Raw genomic sequence first — 23,380 nt, 5'->3', positions numbered from 1 at the left:
CTGGGAACTCAGCATTATAGGATTGAACTTCACCACAGGGGTGAATTTGCCTTGGCCATAGCCTGCGATTGTTTTCTCTACTTCATGTCAGTTGCCTTCACAGATGCCGTCCTTCACTCTCAGGACTCTTTCATGCCTAATGGTCTCAGAAATTCCTGATTTTCTTCAGAAAATCACCAATTCCTTCTAAAGAAAAATAACTCACCCATTATTCTAAACGAGCATTTCAGCCTCATTATCCGTGAAAAGGTACTTTTCACTCCTTCAACAAATATCTATTAAATTTTTATTTATTAATTAATATTTATTACGCTTAATATGTACCAGGCAGGCATCTAAGCCCTGTCGATTTAGGAGTGAATAAAAAAAGACCTGCTGTCTCTCTCATTTGAAATCCCTCACTACAAGAAAGCATGAAGTCAGATCCCAATGGTGGTTAATAGCCAGTCTAAGTTAGTTAAGTCGCTCAGTCGTGTCCAGCTCTTTGCAACCCTGTGGACTGTAGCCCACCAGGCTCTTCTGTCCATGGGATTCTCCAGGCAAGAATACTGGAGTGGGTTGCCATTTCCTTCTCCAGGGGATCTTCCCGACCTAGGGATCGAACCCAGGTCTCCCGCATTGCAGGCAGACGCTTTAACCTCTGAGAATGATAGACCCGACCTCACAGGATTGCTGTGTATATTACACGAGATAATGCATAAAAAGCATTTAACACACAATCCAGTACACAGTGAGCTGTCAATAAAATAAGACACACTTTCCCTCCTTATCTGAGCAATCAAACATCACAGTAATAACTGAAGTAGAAGCTGACATAGGAGTAGGAATAGCAGTAACATTGCTCATCTTCACTGAGTACTCATTCACACCAGGAAATGACCTACGCATTTTACATACAATACTTCAGTTAATTTATCACCTTCAACTATGTGTGCTTGCTAAGTCGCTTCTGTCCTGTCCAGCTCTTTGTGACCCTGTAGGCTGTAGCCCACCAGGCTCCTCTGTCCATGAGAAAAGTCCAGGCTGGAATGGGTTGTCATGCCCTCCTCCAGGGGATCTTTTCGACCCAGGGATCAAACCCATGTCTCGTATGGCTCCTGCATTGGCAGGCAGGTTCTTTACCACTAGCCATATTTAGAGATAAATAACAGACATCACATTTTCCACTTTCAATTAACTGAAATGCCCTAGTAGTTTCAACCTTTTCCTTAGGAAGTGCATTTCTTCTTCTTCCTGTCATTTCTTAATTGTGCTCATATTCCATAGCATCTCATTAATTTAAATAATTTTATAATCAGCATTTGGAATAAACCCCCCCCCAAAAATTGTTTTCTTGGCCACATTTGTGCAAAAACATGTTAAGTAATCCTTACTCTGTCTTAACGAGCTTCCTGGCTTTTCTTTCAGCATTCCTCTGGTGGTTAAGGTCTCACCAGAAATCACCTTTACTTTAAAATTATGTGCATTTCATTTACCTTTGATCTCTCAGTGTTTCAAGAGATGCCCAAAACCACTAGAAGTGCTTTTATAAAACAACACCCAATGGCATACGGCTTATTAAATGTTTTGATAACCACTGCCTTTCTACATATTCCTCCACTGTGAATTTTAAAATATATTTTCATGTGTTTTCTTCACAACAACGCAGACATGTTTCTACCATAATCAGGATGTTCAGAAATATAATGCATTGCTATTACACTAAGTAAAGTAAAAATTAAACATTATAGATAAACACAATCAAACACTATAATAAAAGTAATAAAATATTAATTACACATTTCGGCTTAATATTAAACATTAAAAAGTAACATAGTAATAACAAACTATATTGTTTACTCTAATTTAATCCTCTCAAGAATTCTGTGATATAATAATATTTTATACAAATAAGAAGAATGTTTAGACAAAGTTTAGAGAAATTAAATTATCTTGTTCATAATTACTAAGAGGAGAAAGGGCCTGAAGTTCTCTGACTCAAAACACTTGTATGGATTTATTCTAATCTATTTGCAATAATCTATAGGATAGGCTAGAAGGTATTAATATTTATATAATTAAAGATCACCAAAGGGTATAATCAGGTGGTGACACGAAAAAAAAAAATCAGAAGAAACAAAAATATCTTACATGTTTTAACATAAGATTTGCAGTTTCTCATTAAAACTTTTGAATTAATCATAAATATGTTTCATCCTGGTGGTTCCTATACAATCACTATGCACTGAAATAATATTTGAAGTATAGTGTGAAGGTTAAAAAAGAAAAAGTGGGCTAATAAAAACACTATGAAAATTATTTTTAGGATAACAAAGGTGATTCAGTAAGCAAAAGGGATGCTTTTTCAAAGTTCAACAGTTTTTTTTTTATTTTGGCAATTATTTAACTAAATAAAAATAAAACAATTATGGTTGCATATGTCCCTTTAATAGTATAGCTTTGAACTTACTTTTTAAGCAAATTTTTGTGGCTCAGCTGGTAAAGAATCTGCCTGCAATGCTGGAGACCTAGGTTCAATCCCTGGGTTGAGAAGATCCCCTGGAGAAGGGAACAGCTACCCACTCCAGTATTCTGGCCTGGAAATTCCATGGACTGCATAGCCCATGGGGTCGCAAAGAGTCAGACATGACTGAGCGACTTTCACTTTATAGTCAGAAAATAGATGGCATTGAATTCAGATCCTGTACAACCAGTGTTGTACACTGGTTTTCATTTATCCTTAAAGTACAACACTGGTTTTTATTTTTAAGAGTGTGTCAATAGTTTGGAAAACTTGTGAGGAGATCCTCAGTACCATGCATCTGCTTTATTTGTATGCACTTGAAGACAACTTGAATAAGATTTTCTAGTCTTTGTTGTTTAGTCTCTAAGTCATGTCTGACCCTTTGCAACTCCGTGGACTGTGGCCTGCCAGTCTCCTCTGTCCATGGGATTTCCCAGGCAAGAATACTGGAGTGGGCTGCCGTTTACTTCTCCAGAGGAATTTTCCTGACCCAGGGATCGAAACCGTGTCTCCTGCATTAGCAGGTGGATTCTTTTCTTTTCTTTTTTTTTTTAAATGTATTTATTTTAATTGGAGGCTAATTACTTTACAATATTGCAGTGGTTTTTGCCATACACTGACATGAATCCGCCATGGGTGTACATGTGTTTCCCATCCTCCACCCCCCTCCCACCCCCCTTCCCATCCCATCCCTCAGGGTCATCCCAGTGCACCAGCCCTGAGTACCCTGTCTCATGCATCGAACCTGGACTGGCGATCTGTTTCACATATGATAATATACATGTTTCAATGCTATTTTCTCAAATCATCCCACCCTCGCCTTCTCCCACAGAGTCCAAAAGACTGTTCTACACATCTGTGTCTCTTTTGCTGTCTCACATATAGGGTCATCATTACCATCTTTCTAAATTCCATATATAAGTGTTAGTATACTGTACTGGTGTTTTTCTTTCTGACTTACTTCACTCTGTATAATAGGCTCCAGTTTCATCCACCTCATTAGAACTGATTCAAATGCATTCTTTTTAATGGCTGAGTAATAGTCCATTGTGTTTATGTACCACAGCTTTCTTAGCCATTCCTGTGCCGATGGGCATCTAGGTTGCTTCCATGTCCTGGCTATTATAAACAGTGCTGCGATGAACATTGGGGTGCACGTGTCTCTTTCAGATCTGGTTTCCTCAGTGTGTATGCCCAGGAGTGGGATTGCTGGGTCATATGGCAGTTCTATTTCCAGTCTTTTAAGGAATCTCCACACTGCTCTCCATAGCGGCTGTACTAGTTTGCACTCCCACCAACAGTGTAAGAGGGTTCCCTTTTCTCCACACCCTCTCCAGCATTTATTGCTTGTAGACTTTTTGATAGCAGCCATTCTGACCAGCTTGAGATGGTACCTCATTGTGGTTTTGATTTGCATTTCTCTGATAATGAGTGATGTTGAGCATCTTTGCATGTATTTGTTAGCCATCTGTATGTCTTCTTAGGAGAAATGTCTGTTTAGTTCTTTGGCCCATTTTTTTGGGGGTCGTTTATTTTTCTGGAATTGAGCTGCAAGAGCTGCGTGTATATTTTTGAGATTAATTCTTTGTCATTTGCTTTGTTTGCTATTGTTTTCTCCCATTCTGAAGGTTGTCTTTTCATCTTGCTTATAGTTTCCTTCGTTGTGCAAAAGCTTTTAAGTTTAATTAGGTCCCATTTGTTTATTTTTGCTTTTATTTCCATTACTCTGGGAGGTGGGTCATAGAGGATCCTGCTGTGATTTATCTTAGTGTTTTGCCTTTGTTTTCCTCTAGGAGTTTTATAGTTTCTGGTCTTACATTTAGATCTTTAATCCATTTTGAGTTTATTTTTGTGTATGGTGTTATGGTGTTAGAAAGTGTTCTAGTTTCATTCTTTTACTAGTAGTTGACCAGTTATCCCAGCACCACTTGTTAGATTCTTTTACTGCTGAGGCACCAGGGAAGCCAATCTGTGTATAAAAACATCAATTATACTTGAACAGATTCTAAAACTCTAAATAACAGCTTTACTTTCTAAATGCAGCACACTTACAGATAATAAGTTTAAACCTAGCTGAGATCTTCTATTAGTTTTTAATATTGATGTTTATCGATTTCATGAGAATTCTGTTTATGAATATTGACAGCAGTCAAGTTTCATAGGGTCACTCCTTTTGGATTTTCAAAGATAGATTTATAGACACTAAGCATATTCTTCTTCACAAGATTTTCTTCAATGGAATTACCTCCACCCTGGTTGTTATTCTCACATTTTAGAATACTAAAACGAGAGACTGCATATGATTATCTTTCTACAAAGTTTATCCAGGAAATTTCACCTCATTTCCTCTTGTGTTAATCACCTAAGAGCCAAGAAAACTACAAAGCTCAGCAACATGATTTTTACCATAAGTCCATTCCAGTAATCCTTTTTTTTCAGTGGCAATAAAGTATAAACAAGGGTGAAGGTGTGACTCCCGGAGCTGACAGGAGAGCGCACACATTTTTGGTATGGCCGAAATAACAATAATCAGTGGGGCAGCAACAGAATCTGTATGTCGCCAGGAAATGGAGGGAGGAGGGTGTAAGGGCATCCATGTGTACGTGTTCATCCTGTGTCCATAGCTGGAAGTTAAAGCTGTGCATTTCCTAGAGATGGCTTAAAAAGATGTGTTAAACAATTGTGAAAACCAGCCTTAGTCTTTTATTACTGTCACAAGAGTTTGTTCTTTCTAAATGGTCCATCAAAAAAAGAAAAAAAAAAAAAAAAAAACTTCAGTTCTGTATAGAGTTTCCTGAGATGACCAAGCCTGAAACAGAAAGTAAAAATCTTCAACTAGAACTTCCATGGGACTATTCAGGAACTTGGAGGTATTTTAAGGTTTTTTTTCCTCTCCCTATTGTATTTTGGAATGATAAAATGTGGGGAAGCAGCGAAGTAAATGATAATGATGTAAGAAAGCCTTAGAAATGCAAAGGCAAACAGGGTATCTTTTGATGCATTCATTCTAGTAATGAGAAGGCAGGACCTTCAGAGCATATAAAAGCTTTTTTTCTAAATTTGCAAAGTGACGCACAGCTCAATTCTCTGGGAAAATACATTTCATAAGAATAAAAAAAAAGTGCTACATTTTTCCACCAACCTTCTTAATTCTTATGTACAGAAAAAAAGCAAAAGAATTTAACCCTGAGGGTAGACAGGTTGGGCTTCCCAGAATTCATATCTGCCTGCCAATGCAGGAGACGAAGAAGATGTGGGTTCGATCCATGGGTGGGGAAGATCTCGTAGAGAGGGATACGGCAACCCACTCCAGTATTCTTGCCTGGGACATCCCATAGACAGAGGAGCCTGGAGAGTTACAGTCTATGGCGTTGCAAAGAAAAAGACATGACTTAGCGACTGAGTACCGACTAGACAAGTTCCCTAGGGCACAGAGTATCCAGAAGGGGAATCTTTCCATCATGCAGATTTAACTTTTGACCACAGGTAAAGTGTCCCTGAGGTTTCCAGAGCTATGCCAACCTTCATGGTCCTCCGTAACTAGATTTACTTTCCTTCCCATTTCTTTTTTTTTAAATCGCCATTGCATCTATGCAGAATACAACATTGGGAGACAATCTAAAAACTACTCCTTTGCTGGTAAAACACCTAAAGAGAAATGAGTCTTATCTCTGCTCCCTCTTCTACAGTCTCCTCCAGTCACACTGAACCATGATCTTTTCCCCAAGAGTCATCTTCTTTGTCTCCACAGGGCATTGATTACGGCATTGATTAAACTGACCTCCACTGCCAGGAAAACCTCTTGTCCAGACTTCCCCAGCTCTCACTTACCCTTTTGAACTCAGAAGTGTTGTCACCTCTTTCAGGAAGTCCCTCTTGACTCACTCTTTAAATCTACACTAGATATCTCTTATCCCCTTCTCCTCCTGCAGGAGGAGAGGACAAGATGGTTGGATGGCATCATTGACTCACGACCATGAGTTTGAGCAAGCTCCAGGAGTCGGTGATGGACAGGGAAGCCTGGTGTGCTGCAGTTTCATGGGGTTGCAAAGAGTCAGACATGACTGAGCAACTGAACTGAGATGTCTCTCATATGTGACTAAAGCCCAATGTGAGTTCCTTCCTGAGTTCTTTTCCTACTCTCCTGAGAATGTATTTAGATATTTATCCAATCTCTTTTGCGACACCCTCTTTGAAGGATTTGTACCCTATGCATCACTGCATCTTCGTTGTCTAGCACAATGCATGTAATGACTGCCAGTGAATACTCATTGCAAGTATAATTTGATTAGTTAATTCTCATCCAATGTCCATTTTCCCCTCTTCCTAAACATCAGAATCTCATCAGCACTTTCACTATAATCTTCAGAATTAGCAAAAGGACACATTATTTTAATAAAATACACTTCTTTAAATTATTCTATTTTTTAATTTTCAAATCATTTATACTTTAGTTTCAGGAAGAATACGAAGCTTAAGAAAAAATGGCATTTGCCATATATAAGAATGTTAAAGCAAAATTGTAACTGATTTTTGAGGAACATGCTACCAAATCTAGTTGTAATATAATTTCCTGTTAAACTATAAGGCAAAGCATGTGAGGAAATCTAATTCTGAGCACAGCCACATTACTAGTCAAGAGGATGTTAAACATAAAGTCATATGACAAAATTTATCATTATTATAACATTAAAAGCAATATATCCAATCAAATGTATAAAATACCCATAAATAATAGAAGTTTACGGCAAATGATACCAACCAAAATATATGTGGAGATATTTTCTCCAAATGCTCTTAAAAGAAATACATTTAAATCAGTAGACAAAATCCAATCAAAATCAGGATACTAAAAAGGCTTTTCAAGTGCTACTTTCAGATTTTACCTAAAATGTTGTGTTAGGTGCCTATTTAAGCTGAAAACATAATATGATGAATCAGCAGGAGAGCATACTTTCTCATATTCAAATTTAAAAATCTTCCCAGATTTATCACAAGTGGCATTTTGTTTCAATTCATTCACTTGGTCCCTCTCTTAAGAAAACAATGTGTTCTTTGTGTGTGAATAATTAGTGTGAGTTGGTCAGAGCCCCAACACATATTTTTATGAATTACCATATTTAAATCACATTTCTAGCAGGACCAGTATTCTTTTCCTCTGGTATTTAAATGACATTTTGAAAAGTATGTTTGATTTATATCTTCCACTAAAAAAAACAAACAGACAAAAAAAAAAAAAAAACAGTTTTTGCTTTCTCTCTTAACTAATATATGACCAATTATCTCAAACCAATAAAAAATGTTTATTTGTTTTTGATATAAGACCTATAGAAATTTGGACTCTGTTTTCTTAAAAATATTGAAACAGCAATCCTTTGCAAAGAGACATGACAACAAGTAAAAAATTATACTGAATTAAACCAAGGGATATATTAATAGCTCTTGCTCCCTTAAGGTACTGAATCATTAACTCATTCATTCTTGGAAGAGAAACATGAAGACAATAATTCCATTCTTGGAGTTATCTGTACAAAACAGCATGCAAATAAGGAACTGCTGCAGGACAAACCCAGGGCTCTTTGGGTAGGGCAGCGATGCTCATCTGTATCCTAGGAAGTCCTGCCTGATACGCTCTTCCTCACAATTATATTAAATATAATTTCTAAGCAGCCCAGCTGTCAGTTCATAAGTGGCAAATGTAAAATGCTACACGCAGGGTATCAGCCCTGCAAACGCTTCTATAATGTAATGTCAGCTGGCAGGTGTTTCAGAACAATTCCCAAAACTAAAATATTGTTCCGAACTGGGATCTGCACAGATGTCTTTGTCAACACAACTTCTGCAAGAACATCTATCCGAGGTCCAAGATTCATTGAAACAAAACTGCAGGGAAAAAGGAACCCAAAACATCATAGCACAACATTCACATCCTTAGCCATCTCACATGCTGTTAAAAATTTAAATACACCATGAAGACTCAAATAAGAGAGAGGTGGGATCATTTTTAGATCTTAAAGATCAAAACCACTTCCTCTTATCCTTTAAAAACACAACTGGGGGAAGAAAAGTTTCCCATTTGTTAACTTTGTTTATGTTTCTTAAAAAGAAAACTAGAAAAGGGTTCATGCAAAACAGGAATCACTCCAGCAAGTTATAGGAAGCTCTTCCCAGCCTACTTCTGCTATTCCTCAAAGCAGATTTAAATAGAGTTGGGGCGCCAGACAGCTTCCATCTCTCACTTCTAGATTCTGAAGGAATAGGAGATTAGGCCCCAGGGACTAATGGCAATTAAAAGAAAGCGGATGCAAACCTACAATAAGTCTAAGAAGCTTGGCTAACTCTTGGCAGGGTGTAAATAGATCTTAACACCATTTGCTTCTATTTTCCCTGATTGGAAAGTTCAGTGTTAAAAAGAAAAGAAAAATGAGTTGCTGTAGGGTAGATGCTGTGTAGCGTAGGTATTATAAAATGCTTTTAATAGCAAAACATAAAGCAAGTAAACTTTCTCATTCACGACTAATGAGCCGATTCAAATTCGTAAACTTGAAGAAGACACAAAGAGAAAAGAACTCTCTTTGTTCCCTCTTCCCATAATTCTATTTCTATCTTTACTGCAACTCTTTAGTTAACTACTGAATTTCTATTGACTGGAAAACAGTAAACATTTAATAAGTACCATGACTCAACTAATACTGGCTGCATAAAATCTTTGCTTCTGGACTGAATGGGGTTACTTACATAATCTCGTATTTTACACGAAAGTACTACATCTGAGTTGGACAACATATAAATACTATCTATTACTATGCTGTATAATTATATATAGATATCTAAATCCAATCTATTTATGCACACTCTATGTTTACATATATAATTACTATTTTTAAATACTAGATAAATACCACGTAAGTTCTAGGCAAAAGAGTATCCCAAGCTTAGCAGTGAAGACAAATAATTAAAGCCATTTAATCAAAACTAGTTGGATTATGACACTTTTGTTTAAATTTCCTTAAGTCAGATTATGCTATGGATTAATTATTATAGTCATTATTAATATCATGCCACTATAAGTTCTACAAAGAAACACATGTTTGGAACGTATCTAATATCATTTTCCATATTTAGACCTGAGGATCTTTACTTTTTTTGAGGTGTTTTTAACTTCTCCTTTTTAAAAGAGTGTTCTAAAAAAATAAAATAGTGTTCTGATACCACATCAAGTGGCAGTGGCATTGTTTTTTTTTTGGCCACACTGCACAGCCTGTGGGACTTTAATTCCCCAGCCAGGGATTGAACCTGTACCTGCTGCATTGGAAGATGAGGTCTTAACCACTGGACTACCAGGGAAGTCCCTAGACCCGAGTATCTTTAAATATCATCATATAATATACTGATAGTCCCCAACTAATAACACTTCAACTTAACGATTTTTTGACTTTATGATTGTGCAAAGACAATATGCATGCAGTATAAAATGTTCCAATTTTGAATTCTGATCTTTTCCTGGGCTGGCAGCATACCGCATCGTACTCTCTCTTTCTGCTGGGCAGAGGCCGTGAGCTGCAACTCCCGTTCAGTCATGTGGTAAGAAGGGTGAACAACTAATACACTTACAACCATTCTGGAGTCAAACAACCATGCTGTTTTTCAGTTTCAGTATAGCATTCAATGAATTACATAACATATTCAACACTTTATTGTAAAACAGGGTTCGTTTTAAATGACTATGCCAATTGTGGGCTAATGTAAGTGTTCTGAGCACACTTAAGGTGCATTAGGCTAAGCTGTGACGTTAGGTGCATTAAACGTGCTTTCTACTTAATGATAATTTCAGCTTTAATGAGTTTGTGGGGGCACAACCCCACTGTACGTCAAGGAGTTTCTGAATCTCCTCTGTTTAGAGTTTAAGGCTCTAGCATTTCCCTAGGAGTTTTAAATTAATCGGGAGACCTGGGTTCAATCCCTGGGTTGGGAAGATCCCCTGGAGAAGGAAATGGCAAACCACTCCAGTATTCTTGTCTGAAGAATCCCATGGATGGAGGAGCCTGGTGGGCTACAGTCCACGGGGTCACAAAGAGTCGGACACGACTGAGCGACTTCACTTACTTACACCTACACTTTAAATTAATACCACTTACTAATCCATGAGTAATCCACAAATAAAACCTTCTCTGTCTGAAAGACCAGACTCGATGTGGCTTCCAGGTAAGTAAGGAAGCCTCTCTGCCATCAAGTGTATAGTCCAATGAAGACACTAGCGGGAAGCCAATTATCTTAGAATTCAGAAGAGTTATGAAAGATGTGCTCCAACTCTAACTGAGGTAGAGCTGGAGGTCAAGAGAACTGTAGGAAAGGTCAAAAATTGGACATTTGAACTGTGGCTTCAAAGATGAGTAAGAAAATGCAAAGCTAAAAAGAGGGGCAGAAGGGCACCAGAGACTAGATGAACAGGGAATGCATATGGGAGAGGACAGTGCGTTTAAGCAGATGTAGGGATGGGGGAGCCTGGTGGGCTGCCGTCTATGGGGTCGCACAGACTCAGACACGACTGAAGCGACTTAGCAGCAGCAGCAGGTAGTTAATTTAGGGGAAGCTGAGAATATAGTGGCATGAAAGGAGGCTAAATTGGTTACTTGAATGCTGTGCTAATTAAGGGGTTCAGACAACCTCATAGAGACCAGGGAGACATTAACATTTTAAGCCAGGAGGTGGCAAAGTGAGATTTCTTCACTTCTGAAAAGACCAATTAGGCAAGAAGAGGAAGAAGCAAGAAGACAGTGAGCAAAAGAAGCTGAGTTGCTAAGTTGTTGTTGTTGTTCGGTTACTAAGTCGTGTCCAACTCTGCAACCCCATGGACTGTAGCCTGCCAGCCTCCTCTGTCCTCCACAATCTCCCAGAGTTTGCTTAAATTCATGTTCACTGAGTCAGTGATGCTATCTAACCATCTCATCCTCTGCCATCCCCTTCTGTTTTTGCCTCAAGGGGCGACTCCAAAAAACAAGTGGTCCAGGAAAGAAACACGAAGGTACCACACTTCAGGGGGTAACTTAGGAGCCAGAAAGAATTGAAGAAATTTAAGAAATACTGAGATGGTAAAATGATCAGACTTTGACAACTGTGTGGTCGCAGAAGGGAGGCAAAGGAGATTAGATAAAACTGACTCTCAGATATATTCCGGCAATGAAGAGTGTGTACATAATGATCCAATACCAGAAACACTGAAGGAAATGGGTGTAGTTTGGAGCACATTCATTACCCAGTTAAATTATGTAGATGGAGGGATCCAGTAAACGGGGTATTTGTCAAATACGTATTGAGCATCTGGTTTGTCCCGCACACTGTTAGGCACTGGGCCTAGTATGTATTGATGGTGAACAAAACACCCATGTTCCCTGCCCTCATGGAAAGAGGGTTTCTCACAATGGAAAGAGAGAGCCTGACTAGTGAGAAAGATGTCTTCAGAAAACGATGAAGCATCAGTTTTGATCAGTTCTCTGCTGGCTTTTTTCCCCCAAGTATAGGCAACTCTCAAGCATTTTTCAAAAGGAGCCAGGACAGAGCTCATTCATTCACTTTTTTCACTCCTTGCACCACCTCTATTATTTATGAAGTGTCTGTTCTGCCTCAGACACTGTGTGTTAGACCCTGTGCCAGATGCTCTGACTGCCAGGGAATTTTGGTGGCGGGGCAAGCACACGGCACTGGTGACCAGACTTGGCCTGCTCTTGACTCGTTTTGCCAAGTTTCTAAATGTCACTGGATTTCTTTCACCAGTAAACAAGTGTAAGTGTTTAGATCACTGACTGCAGACTGCACTGCAGAGCCAGACCTCTCCACAGACGCCAGACCACCTGGGGGGAGCGGGGGAGGGAGAGAGGAAGAAGCGCTGAATAGGTAGGGTGACCACCCCAATTTGCATCTGTGTCACACCTCGCAAGGCAAAGTAAGATGTTCCTTTTTAAAAAGAGATTTCTGGAGTTAAGTTAAAAACCCACTGAGTTGGAAGGTTTCTAAGATTTCTCAAAATTCTAAAATGTTATCCTCTGCATTTTCCCCATAGAAAGACTTTGTTGAATGGTGATAGGCCCCTGTGTCAACTCGATACAACTTATTTCACCCATAATATAATACCATTCTATATAATATAATACAATGTAATATAAAAGTCTGAAATGCAATACTAATGATACGGCCTGAAATATATATAAGCCTTGGGAACAGGAAAAAATTTAGCAAGGAAAGGAAGGGAAAGATTTGAGGTGTTTTATGCTAACTCCTGGGTACCCTTGCATTTCTCCTGCATCTTCAGACTTCTAATTTACCCACCTCCCTTCCTTTCTAGTGGCTTCTATTGCCATCGCAATGCCTGTTGTTCTCTCCTCCCACAGTGGACCACTCTTCAACCCGAAGTCTTCTCCATCCCCCAATCTACCCACTTTCCTTATTTCCAAACACTCCCTCACCCTCAACTTTAATTCACCTGGTGACTCAGATGGTGAAGAATCTCCCTGCAATGTGGGAGACCTGGATTTGATCCCTGGGTTGGGAAGATCCCCTGGATAAGAAAATGGCTACCTATTCCAGTATTCTTGCCTGGAGAATTCCAAGGATAGAGGAGCCTGGCAGGTTACAGTCCATGGGGTCACAAAGAGTCAGACACGACTGAGCGACTTTCTCTTCTTCAGTGAAGCTAATTCCAATTACATGTTGAGAAAAGGGACACCTGAATGTCACTCCCATTAACCTGAGAGCTCGTCATCTTATCTAAACTATTTATATTTTTTACAAGACCAGGGTTGCAAATTCAAATGAATGACTGATTTGATGGAATGTATCTGCCGTCCTAAAGTTAAAATGAGACTTTGAGAAATCATTCTTTCACTTATTCAACAAGTATTTATTGAGACTCTGTTTTGTGCTTGATACTGCATCAAGTGTTGTGGATTTCTCTTTGAAAAAGGGGGACTCCCCTGGTGGTCCAGGAGAACAGGTTCAATCCCTGGTGGAGGAATTAAGATTCCACATGCCCCAGAACCAAAAAAAAAGGAAGTAAACAGTCCACCCTCAGGAGCCATACCGTTCAGTGGGAGGTAGAGATGAACTCCATGGCACAGGTTGCTGGAAGATGATGCACCAAAGGAGGAGTGAGTGACAAAGGAAGATAACTCTGGGGACCAAAGTCAACTCTAGGGAGTTTTCTGCCTGAAAATTTGCCCTCAGAAATCAGAAGCGCAAAACCGTACTTGTTATTCCTCTCTCATCTTTCTCCACTTCGGCATTGATTCCTCCAAGAACCCATCTGGCTGGCTGACCGAGTGTCTGTGTGTTGCTCCCAAAACAATAGGAATAAAGGCAAACCAGAAGAAGGGGAGGTAATAGTTTATAATTTCAAGGCCATGTTTAAATTAAGCAAGTCAAAAAACAAGCAAGTCCAGAGAGGAAATGCCCTTCAATAGCTGACATCTCCCTAACAAATGTATTGAAAATACCCAAATTCTGGAGGAAAACATAGGCAAATTAAAATACTCTAATAATGACCCATTGGCCAAGGGTTCATTGATTCAAACTGAATAAATACTACTTTTGCACGTCTATTGCTGTGGCTATTGTTTGGCCTACACACTTCTTTAGAACTTAAGGTTGCCCAGCCCTTGAAAGGAATGAAGAAGAGGCACAGATCTAAAATACAACATCTCTGATGTCTTTGTCAATTTCCTGTGTGAAACCTGAATTATGATACAATATGTCTTGAGCCACAGATAAAAACTTTCCAAATTAGAAAAAGAACCTTCTAACAATTGTGACGAGAGATGATTATTCCCTAATAAACACTGAAGGAAATGAGAACTGCCCCTCTGTACTATTTCCAGATATCTTCTGGAAGTGTTGAGTAGAATATTTAAGTGAATGATTCTTAGCCAAAAGAAAAGGACACAAAAATGAGTGACTAACTCCTATCTTAAGTTCTAATTAGGAGCATGAATTATCTGATCCCTTAAATTGACTGTGTGCAGGCTATACTTATAATATTAATACAGGCTTTAAAAACTGGGTAGGTTATGATTCTAAAGTTAAGAGAGACAGATTTAGTTCTAGCCAATCTTTGCTTTCTCCTGACACTGAAATATAAGAACTGTATGATTTTAATTACACTCTGAAAACTGAAATAACAAATAAGTGACTCCCTATTCTGGTAAAGATCTGCCGGCTCTGTAACTTGCTAGCTGTAGGACTTTGGGCAAGTAACTTAATATGTGAATTCTTTATTTCTCTTAACGCAAATTAAGTAATCTATAGTTAGTAGTGAGTCTAATGAAATGATCCATGTAAAATGAATGCCCTGATGTGTGGCATATAGTAAATACTTAATAAATTGTGTTTTAAAAAGTGTTAGCCACAGTAGAAATCCAATTTGCACAGTCCTAGTTATTTTGTACATGTCTATTTTTCCTGATTGATTTTCAATGAGGAAATGATTCAGCAATTATTCTTTTTTTATTTTCATCACTTGAAGAAGGTAATTAAATGTATTTAAGAATAATAATGAAATAAGAAGTAAGGGAAAATTAAAAATTTTCAAAACTGTCAGAATTTCGGTACACGCTGTTTTCATTTCCCTTTTTCATGTATGAACTGTGGAGGAAAGCAGACAAAGAGGGTGAAATGCCAGAGCAGAGTTGTCAGGGCCAGAAGAGACAAGGATGTAAGAGATGGATGAGCACTGACACCGCACAAAGCCCTAGTCCTCCCTGAGCTCCCAGTGATGGACCAGCGGCGCTTGAACTTCACGTGGATGCTCAGTACAGTTCTCAGCGCCCAACTCTGCTTCCAACTTCATCACAGATCATCAAGTTGGCAGATATCGATGTTTGTCCAACCTGATTTCACGTCAAGGAGATACTGACACATGGTGTGAATGGGTGTGTGTGTAAAGTTTCAATTATTGGGTATCTTTAACAAAAATGATAGTATTTTTTACTATAATTTTCTCATGCTAGAGACCCCAAAGTAAGATTCTGGTTAAAAGTGTGATTTAAAAAAAAAAAAGACATTTCTGCTAAAGAAAAAAAATCACTAAATGATGTGTAACACTTGTGAGAAATATACAGTTCACAAAAAAGACTGTGCTACCAGGACCAAACATAGTAATTTGACAAAACACCTTCAAATAATAAAATCTGATATGTCCAATTTTTACATAGCATGCTATACTGAGTGGCATTTTTTAATTGATTTTTTAAAATTTATTTAGGTTTTAACTGAAGGATAATTCCTTTACAGAATTTTGTTGTTTTCTGTCAAACATCAACAAGAATCAGTCATAGGTACATTCATGTCCCCACCCTTCCGAAGTCCCATCCCACCGTTCTAGATTGTTACAGAGCCCCTGTTTGAGTTCCCTGAGTCATAGAGCAAACTCCCACTGGCTATCTATTTTACACATGGAATTGTAAGTTTCCATGATACTCTCCATCCATCTTACTCTCTCCCTCCTCCCCTCCCCCATGTCCATAAGTCTGTTTTCTATGTCTGTTTCTCCATTACTACCCTGAAAATAATTTCATCAGTACCATCTTTCTAGATTCCATATACATGCATTAGTATACAATATTTATATTTCTCTTTCTGACTTACTTCACTCTGTATTCAGATTCATCCACCTCATTAGAACTGACTCAAATGTGTTCCTTTTTATGACTGAGTAATACTTCATTGTATACATATGTACCATGGCTTCTTTATCCACTCATTTGTTGACGGACATCTAGGTTGCTTCCATGTTCTAGCTACTGTAAATAGTGCAACAATGCATATCGGGGTTCTGTGTCTTTTTCAATTTTGGTTTCCTCAGGGTATATGCCTAGTAGTGAAATTGCTGGGTCATATGGTGCTTTTATTCCTAGTTTTTTTAAGGAATCTCCATACCGTCTTTCATAGTGGCTGTATCAATTTACATTCCCACCAGCAATGCAAGAGGGTTCCCTTTTCTCCACACCCTCTCCAGCATTTATTGTTTGTAGACTTTCTGATGAGGGCCATTCTGACTGGTGTGAGGTGGTATCTCACTGTAGTTTTGACTTGCATTTCTCTAATAATGAGCGATGTTGAGCATCTTTCCATGTGTTTGTTAGCCATCTGTATGTCTTCTTTGGAGAAATGTCTGTTTAGGTCTTTTCCCCACTCTTTGATTGGGTTGTTTGTTTCTCTGGTATTGAGTTGTATGAGCTGCTTATATATCTTGGAAATTAATTCTTTGCCCATTTTTTTCCTTTGCTATTATTTTCTCCCATTCTGAGGGCTGTCTTTTCACCTTATTTATAGTTTCCTTTGCTGTGAGAAGTGACATTTTTGAGCACTTGGGTTTATTATAGGCACTAAACCAAAACTTTTGATTAACTCATTTAATACTGTGGGTTTTATAAAAGAAGAAATTATGACTTAAAAAGTTCAAGAAAATTTCTTAAAGTTATATGAGGCAGAATAAGGACTCAGATCTGGGTCTGTTTGATTCCATAAACATAAATATCTAACAAGACTTAGTAAAGAATATTCTTTTCAAGAACTTCAAAGGCCAATAGTTGATAATAATTTGAAATGACATCAGACGTTTCATTGGCCTGATGAGTCTGTTACATCAGTTAACTCAGACCAAAAACATAAAATGGTATTTGAGCTTTAATTATGTGTGTATTTGTATATTGCTGTCAGAAATGTCATTTCTACTAATACAGATGAAAAATTATACTCAACAAATATTTACAGGGTATTTGCCCAGTAGTGGGATTGCTTTGCTGGGTCATATGGTATTTTTATTCCTAGTTTTTTAAGGAATTTCCATACTGTTCTCCCTAGTGGCTGTATCAGTTTACATTCCCACCAATAGTGCAAGAGGGTTCCCTTTTCTCCACATGCTCTCCAGCTCTATAATACAGGGAGCCCAGCCTGGCAGTCTATGGTGACCTAGAGGGGTGAGAAGAGGGAGGGGAGGGAGGCTTAAGAGAGAGGGAATACATGTATAATTATGGCTGATTTGCACTGTTGTATGGCAGAAACCAACACAACATTGTAAAGCAATTTTCCTCCAATTAAAAAATAAATTAAAAAAAACAAATGTTTACTCTATGAACTAGACAGAATTCAAAGCTTATTGGATACATTCATGAATGAAACCAAGATCCCTGCCCTTACAGAGTTTGCATTTTAGTTCCATTACATTTTAATCTATCTATAGTAATAACAAAACACCCAGAAAAAAAGAGAAAAAAAATTCAGTCATGTCCAACTCTTCGTGACTGTAGCCCACCAGGCTTCTCCTTCTATGGGATTTTCCAGGCAAGAGTACTGGAGTGGGTTGCCATTTCCTTCTCCAGGGGATCTTCTCTACCTAGGGATCAAACCGAGGTCTCCTGCATTGAAGGCAGACGCTTTACCCTCTGAGCCACCAGGGAAATCAAGGAGATGCCTAATCCTGCAGGTGCTTCTGGGAGGGGGTGAAGTACAGAGGAGTCAAAGCCCTAAATTTAGAGTGAGTTTTGATCAAAGAGAAACAAAAGATGGGAGAATCCAGGAAACAAACTGATCCAGATAAAAATCTGTTCCAAGACATCATAGTTTCAGACAACCCCTCAGGCACAACTTGTGGGACTAAGCATCCAGCTATGTTTTCTTGTGAAATTGTGGCCACTTCAGCAACACTGTTTATTGGGCTGTCTGCTTTCATTTCTCACTTTCCTTCGACCCACTCTGGCTTTCTAGGGATTGCACATCCCTCAAAAAAGCAGTAACAAAACAGCTCAAGCTCAGTATTCTACACACCCCCCACTAAGAAACTAAAAAGAAAAAGGGGAAAGGGAGAGGAACAGAAACAGAAGGAAAAGATAAAATTGTTACAGCAAAGTAGTAAAATCTAATTACACAATGTCCGCTTCTGAAAAGTTCTTGGAATTCAGATAACAAAGGACTCTGCATTGAATACCTTGTCCAATCTTTTAGACTTTAAAATGGAGCTCTTATTTTCTGACTTTTCTGTATCTGTTGCCTTTATGGAGCACTTGAAAACACACACACATCACACAGTAGTCAAATAAATTGCTTTTTTGAATGGGGTCCAAGATTCAAATTACTGTGATTAGTTCACATCTATAAAATTGATAAAAAGTCTTTTCACTCTCAGCCTGGTGATGATTACATTGTTTGCTTTATTGTGCCAGCCCAAGACTACGACTGAGTTAGAAACTATCACAACAATATAAGGAGATCAAAAAATATTCTTAATAATCCAGACTCTTTTGCTTAATAATTGACTCATGGTAATTCACTCACCTTAGAAGGGCCTTTTGATACATACTATTCTGCAGTCTAAACAAAATAAAAAACACACTCATAAAAACACAGGTTTTCATTATCTGGCAGGTACAAGTAGTGTCCATTTTACTGAATATATGTTTTGAGGTTTGGATTCTCCTTCATTTCCATATTATAATTCCACAGACTTTAGATGAATTATAAAATGTAACAACATTACCAGGGCTAAAAAACTTTTGTCTCCAAAATCTATTTTTATTTCTTACTTTTCAATGATTTATCCTATTTTTCACTGGCTCTAGACTAAATCTTAAAGTTTAATGCATGAAAGAACCACGTGGGAATCTTTTTCCAGAGTAGATTCTGTCTTAGTAGGCCTGGGGAGATTTCAAATTTCTAAAAATCTCTCAAGTGAGCCTGATGCTCCTTAAAAGCATCCTAAAAATTCCAAGTAGAAATATTTTGATTCAGGTCAGCTAAGCAACTCTGTGTTGAGCTTTTATTATGGGAGAGGCCCTAGGCTGTGATGTCACATGATTCTTAATGGATGATGACAGGGGAGTAAGAGAAAATCAGTCCTTTGTTTGGAACATGACCAACTCTGGCAAGGATAATAGTTCTCCACTGATGTCCCAAAACACAGCACTATAAAATACCATTACTTATAACAATTATCAGTGTCATAAAATATTTTGTTTGTGTGTCTATCTTTGTTTATTGTGAAATCATTTATTTTTGAAAACTTGCAAAAACAAGAAATAGGTCTTCTTGCTCTCTGACTCTTCTAGGTTACATACCTGAATGCTTCATATATTGCAAGCACTAATCAAATGTTTGTTAAGCCAAATTGAAGGCAACCTGCTCCAGTGCTCTGCCTGGAGAAGTCAATGGATAGAGGAGCCTGGTGGGCTATGGGATCCATGGGATCCCGAAAGAGTCAGACACGACTGAGCAACTAAACAAGAGGGCTGGCTACCCCAGAACAAGATACCCCTCCTCTAGATTCAACAGCAAAGCACTTGAACTTCAAGCAGAATTCACTTTTCATTTAGCTCTAGGGTCTAGGTTTGCCATTCAGTCAAAAATTCTGAGTAAGACACCATTTGCTTTCTGGTCAGTTGCTCAAAGGTTCATTAAAATTCATGTCTTTCCTAAACTGTAGTATATAGAATATTTTTAAATGCATATTTTGGTGCCCTGATAACGAATTTAACAGATAGTAATTCAAATGCAGATTATTTGCTTTAGAATCTCTCAGGATGGGGTTGGTAAGTAGTGGTCTTGTAGGAACTGATTAGACTGGTCTTTCATGATTAAATATCCATGAGATATTAATCTTTTAAGCAAATTTGCTTTCTACTTTGCCGTTTAATTATAATACCCTGTAAAAGAGAAAAGGTTCAAAAGTTTCAGGACACAGCATCTATAAACAACTCAGCTGACGTCTCACTGAAAATTTTTAAGCAGGGAGATTTTTACTAAAGGAAAAATTAGTACTTACGTACTCTAAATTACTGTGTGGGAAAATACATATTCAATTTTTTTTTCCTTATTCAAAGAGTGTGTGTGTGTGTCTGAGGAAATCTGTCAGCCAGGCAGGTGCAGTTTTCTTCTAGGTAAGATAAGGGGTATTTCTAATTCAACTACCCAGAGCAAGAAAATTGACAAGGAAAGCAGTTATTGTCCATGCTTAGTGAGGTTAGCACTAACCTCCTCAGTGGGGTTAGCACTAACCTCCTCAGTGGGGTTAGCACTAAGCATAATACTCCTCTTCTGTGCTCAAAATTAATGAAAGTTGCTGAAGTGGGACGTCAATTATTGATACTACTTTAGGTCTATCAGATTACTCTAACATAATTTAGGGAGAAAGTACAAATAACTTAGAGAACTATGTTTAATACTCCCAAAGACTGCTTGGCCTGGGCTGTCCCCACTGCCCAGTTCTCCAGGCAAAGCAGCCCTCACAGAAATCTGGAAAACTATTTTCTTGTGTACTGTCTCCCACTCTTAGGTGCTTATTTCACTTCAGACTTCTTGAACATCAGAATAATCTATCCCACACACTGGGAAAGGATAACACATGTAATATTATATCAGACTTCATTTTGTAGAATTGTTGCTGTTTAACTGCTAATTATATCCAACTCTTTGCAACCCTGACAGGCTCCTCTGTCCATAGACTTTCCCAGGTAAGAATACTGGTGTGGGTTGCCATGCCCTCCTCCAGGGGATCTTCCCAACCCAGGGATCAAACCCACATCTCTAATATCTCCTGCACTGGCAGGTGGGTGGGTTCTTTATCACTGAGCCACCATTGTAGAATTAGGTTTTCATTAAAAATATTTATGACTCTATGTGTGTGTGTGTATGAGAGTATTTGTTTATATACATGTATGCTAATTTATATCAGTAAGTCTATCACACGGGAAAGAAAAATGCATTTGGATTATTTTATTGTATTTGTATTTGTTTATTTCCTTTACAATAAACATGTTTCTATTGTAATAGACTATTTTTCACTTAAAATATGATACATGTGTGTATATGCATTGAAAAACTTATAAATTCCACAAATCACTATATTTAAATAAAAATGCATGGACTCCTAAGGATCGTAAAGGAGTGAAAATCTGCATAAATATATGTGATGAGATATCAAAAAGGCATTAGTAGGAATTCCTTCTTCATATGATAAAAATCTTAATTACCATTTAGAGTTTAAAACTTTTGTCCCATTACTTAAGACTAAAACAATGAAGTGAAACAGTCTTTTCTGAAAGCTTCGTTTCATGGGATGGAGAGTGAGTTTATTAAAAACTCTGCCATCCTCTTCTTCCCTTCAAAACCCTTTGAGGCAAACAGAATCATTTCAATAAATTCAGGTGCAGCCACAAAGAATAGCCTGTGGGTGCAACAGGGAGAGGAAAGACTGCAATCCTAGTAGGTACTTCATGGAAACATTCGAAATTCATCTTAATCTGCGTTAAAGGTGTTTGGAAATTCAAATTAAAAAAACAACAGTTATCTCTATTCAGTACTTTGACTAAGCACTTCTAATCCATTTTTGTTTGCTATTTCACAGCAGTGTTTCAGGTGGGCTCTTCCTCAACCCAAACTAAAACAGTATTCAAGAACTAGGAAGAGGGTTTATAAACATCCTTGTTAGACAACAAGCCTTGTTGGAAGCCTACATAGTACAAAACCCAGCTGGGAAACTGAGAGAAGTCACCAATCAAAGATGTAGCTCCTCTCTTGGAAGAATTTGCAATTCACTTGAGGGATTTGATGTAGGAACAGAAGACAACAAATGCCTATGGAAATGATCCATTCCACAGAGAAAGTCTGAGAAAGCTTCCAGGACTTAGGTGCGTCTTGAGATTGATTTTAACAGCAGCCACAGAACTGGATTAAGGAAGAAGGAAAGCAATATTTTCTAGGTGAGTCAGTACACACAGAGGAAGTTGGCGAAGACAGATCGATTTCCCACATAAAATGGGATCCCACTGGGTCTGAGACAATTTTATTCTAACCCAAGCGTTCAACGACTTTGCATTTGATAAATATATCAGAGATATAGTTCTGCTGGTTAGGTGCACAGATTTAATTGTGAAACAGTCTGGATCCCAGTTACTGCTGCTCACTAATTGTGTAACCTTGGGAAAATTTCTCTCCATAAACATCCATTACTTCATCATTAAAATGAAGCTAATTATAGACTTTCTGTTACGGGGTTGTTCTGAGAACAGGATAATACATGTAAAGTACTTGGCACACACCATGATACTATTCAGAGCACAGTGAATGCTGGCTGTAGTTAGAGTTGTTGTTGTTTGGTCGTTAAGTCGTGTCTGACTCTGTGCAACCCCATGGACTGTAGCCCGCCAGACACCTCTGTCCATGGGATTTCCCAGACAAGAATACTGGAGTGGGTCGCCATTTCCTTCTCCAGGGGATCTTCCCGACTCAGGGATTGAACCCTCGTCTCCTGCGTTGGAGGTGAGTTCTTTACCACTGAGACACCTGGGATGCTGTTGGACTGAAATAAATTAAGTTCAGGACTCAGGAAATGAGAGGGTTGTTTCCTAAAGGAAAGATAAGTTTAAGCAGTGATTCTCAAACTTGAGTATCTATCAGAATTGCCTGGAGGGCTTGTTAAGTCACAGCTTGCTGATGCCCACTCAAGTTTCCAATCCAGTAGACCTAGGGTGGGGGGAAACTGAGACTCCACACTTCTAGTAAGTTCTCAGGTGATGCTATGCTCCTCACTTTGGGAACCACTGAGTTAAGACATGTACAACAGGCAGGCATTTTTCACCTGAGAAATCACTTGTCTGTGTGATTCTCCACGTGTTCCATAGGTCTGTACAAAGACCAAAGTGGTACTTCTGAATCTCTGGGATGTGTGCTCCATTTATTTATAATGGTTACTCAGAATATTTTTTTTTTGCCGTGTATGAAAATCTGCTATTTGAAATAACCTGAACTCTACCTGGGCTTCCCTGGTGGCTCAGAGGTAAAGAATCTACCTGTGATACAGAAGACACAGGAGACCTGGGTTCAATCCTTGGGTGG

General features: G+C 38.3%; 1 protein-coding gene and 1 long non-coding RNA gene across 3 annotated transcripts in view; both read right to left on the bottom strand.

Annotated features, from left to right (window-relative positions):
• Positions 1 to 23,380, bottom strand: part of PLXDC2 (plexin domain containing 2) — a 429,365-nt gene that overhangs the window by 379,707 nt on the left and 26,278 nt on the right. The window lies entirely within an intron of this gene.
• The window catches only part of LOC122448111, a 34,621-nt gene that overhangs the window by 3,316 nt on the left and 7,925 nt on the right, over positions 1 to 23,380 (bottom strand). The window lies entirely within an intron of this gene.

The sequence above is a fragment of the Cervus canadensis genome, chromosome 10 (genome assembly GCF_019320065.1).
Source record: "Cervus canadensis isolate Bull #8, Minnesota chromosome 10, ASM1932006v1, whole genome shotgun sequence".
NCBI lineage: Eukaryota > Metazoa > Chordata > Mammalia > Artiodactyla > Cervidae > Cervus > Cervus canadensis.
Note: the sequence above shows the minus strand (reverse complement) of the source record. Positions and strands in the feature narration are given on the sequence as shown.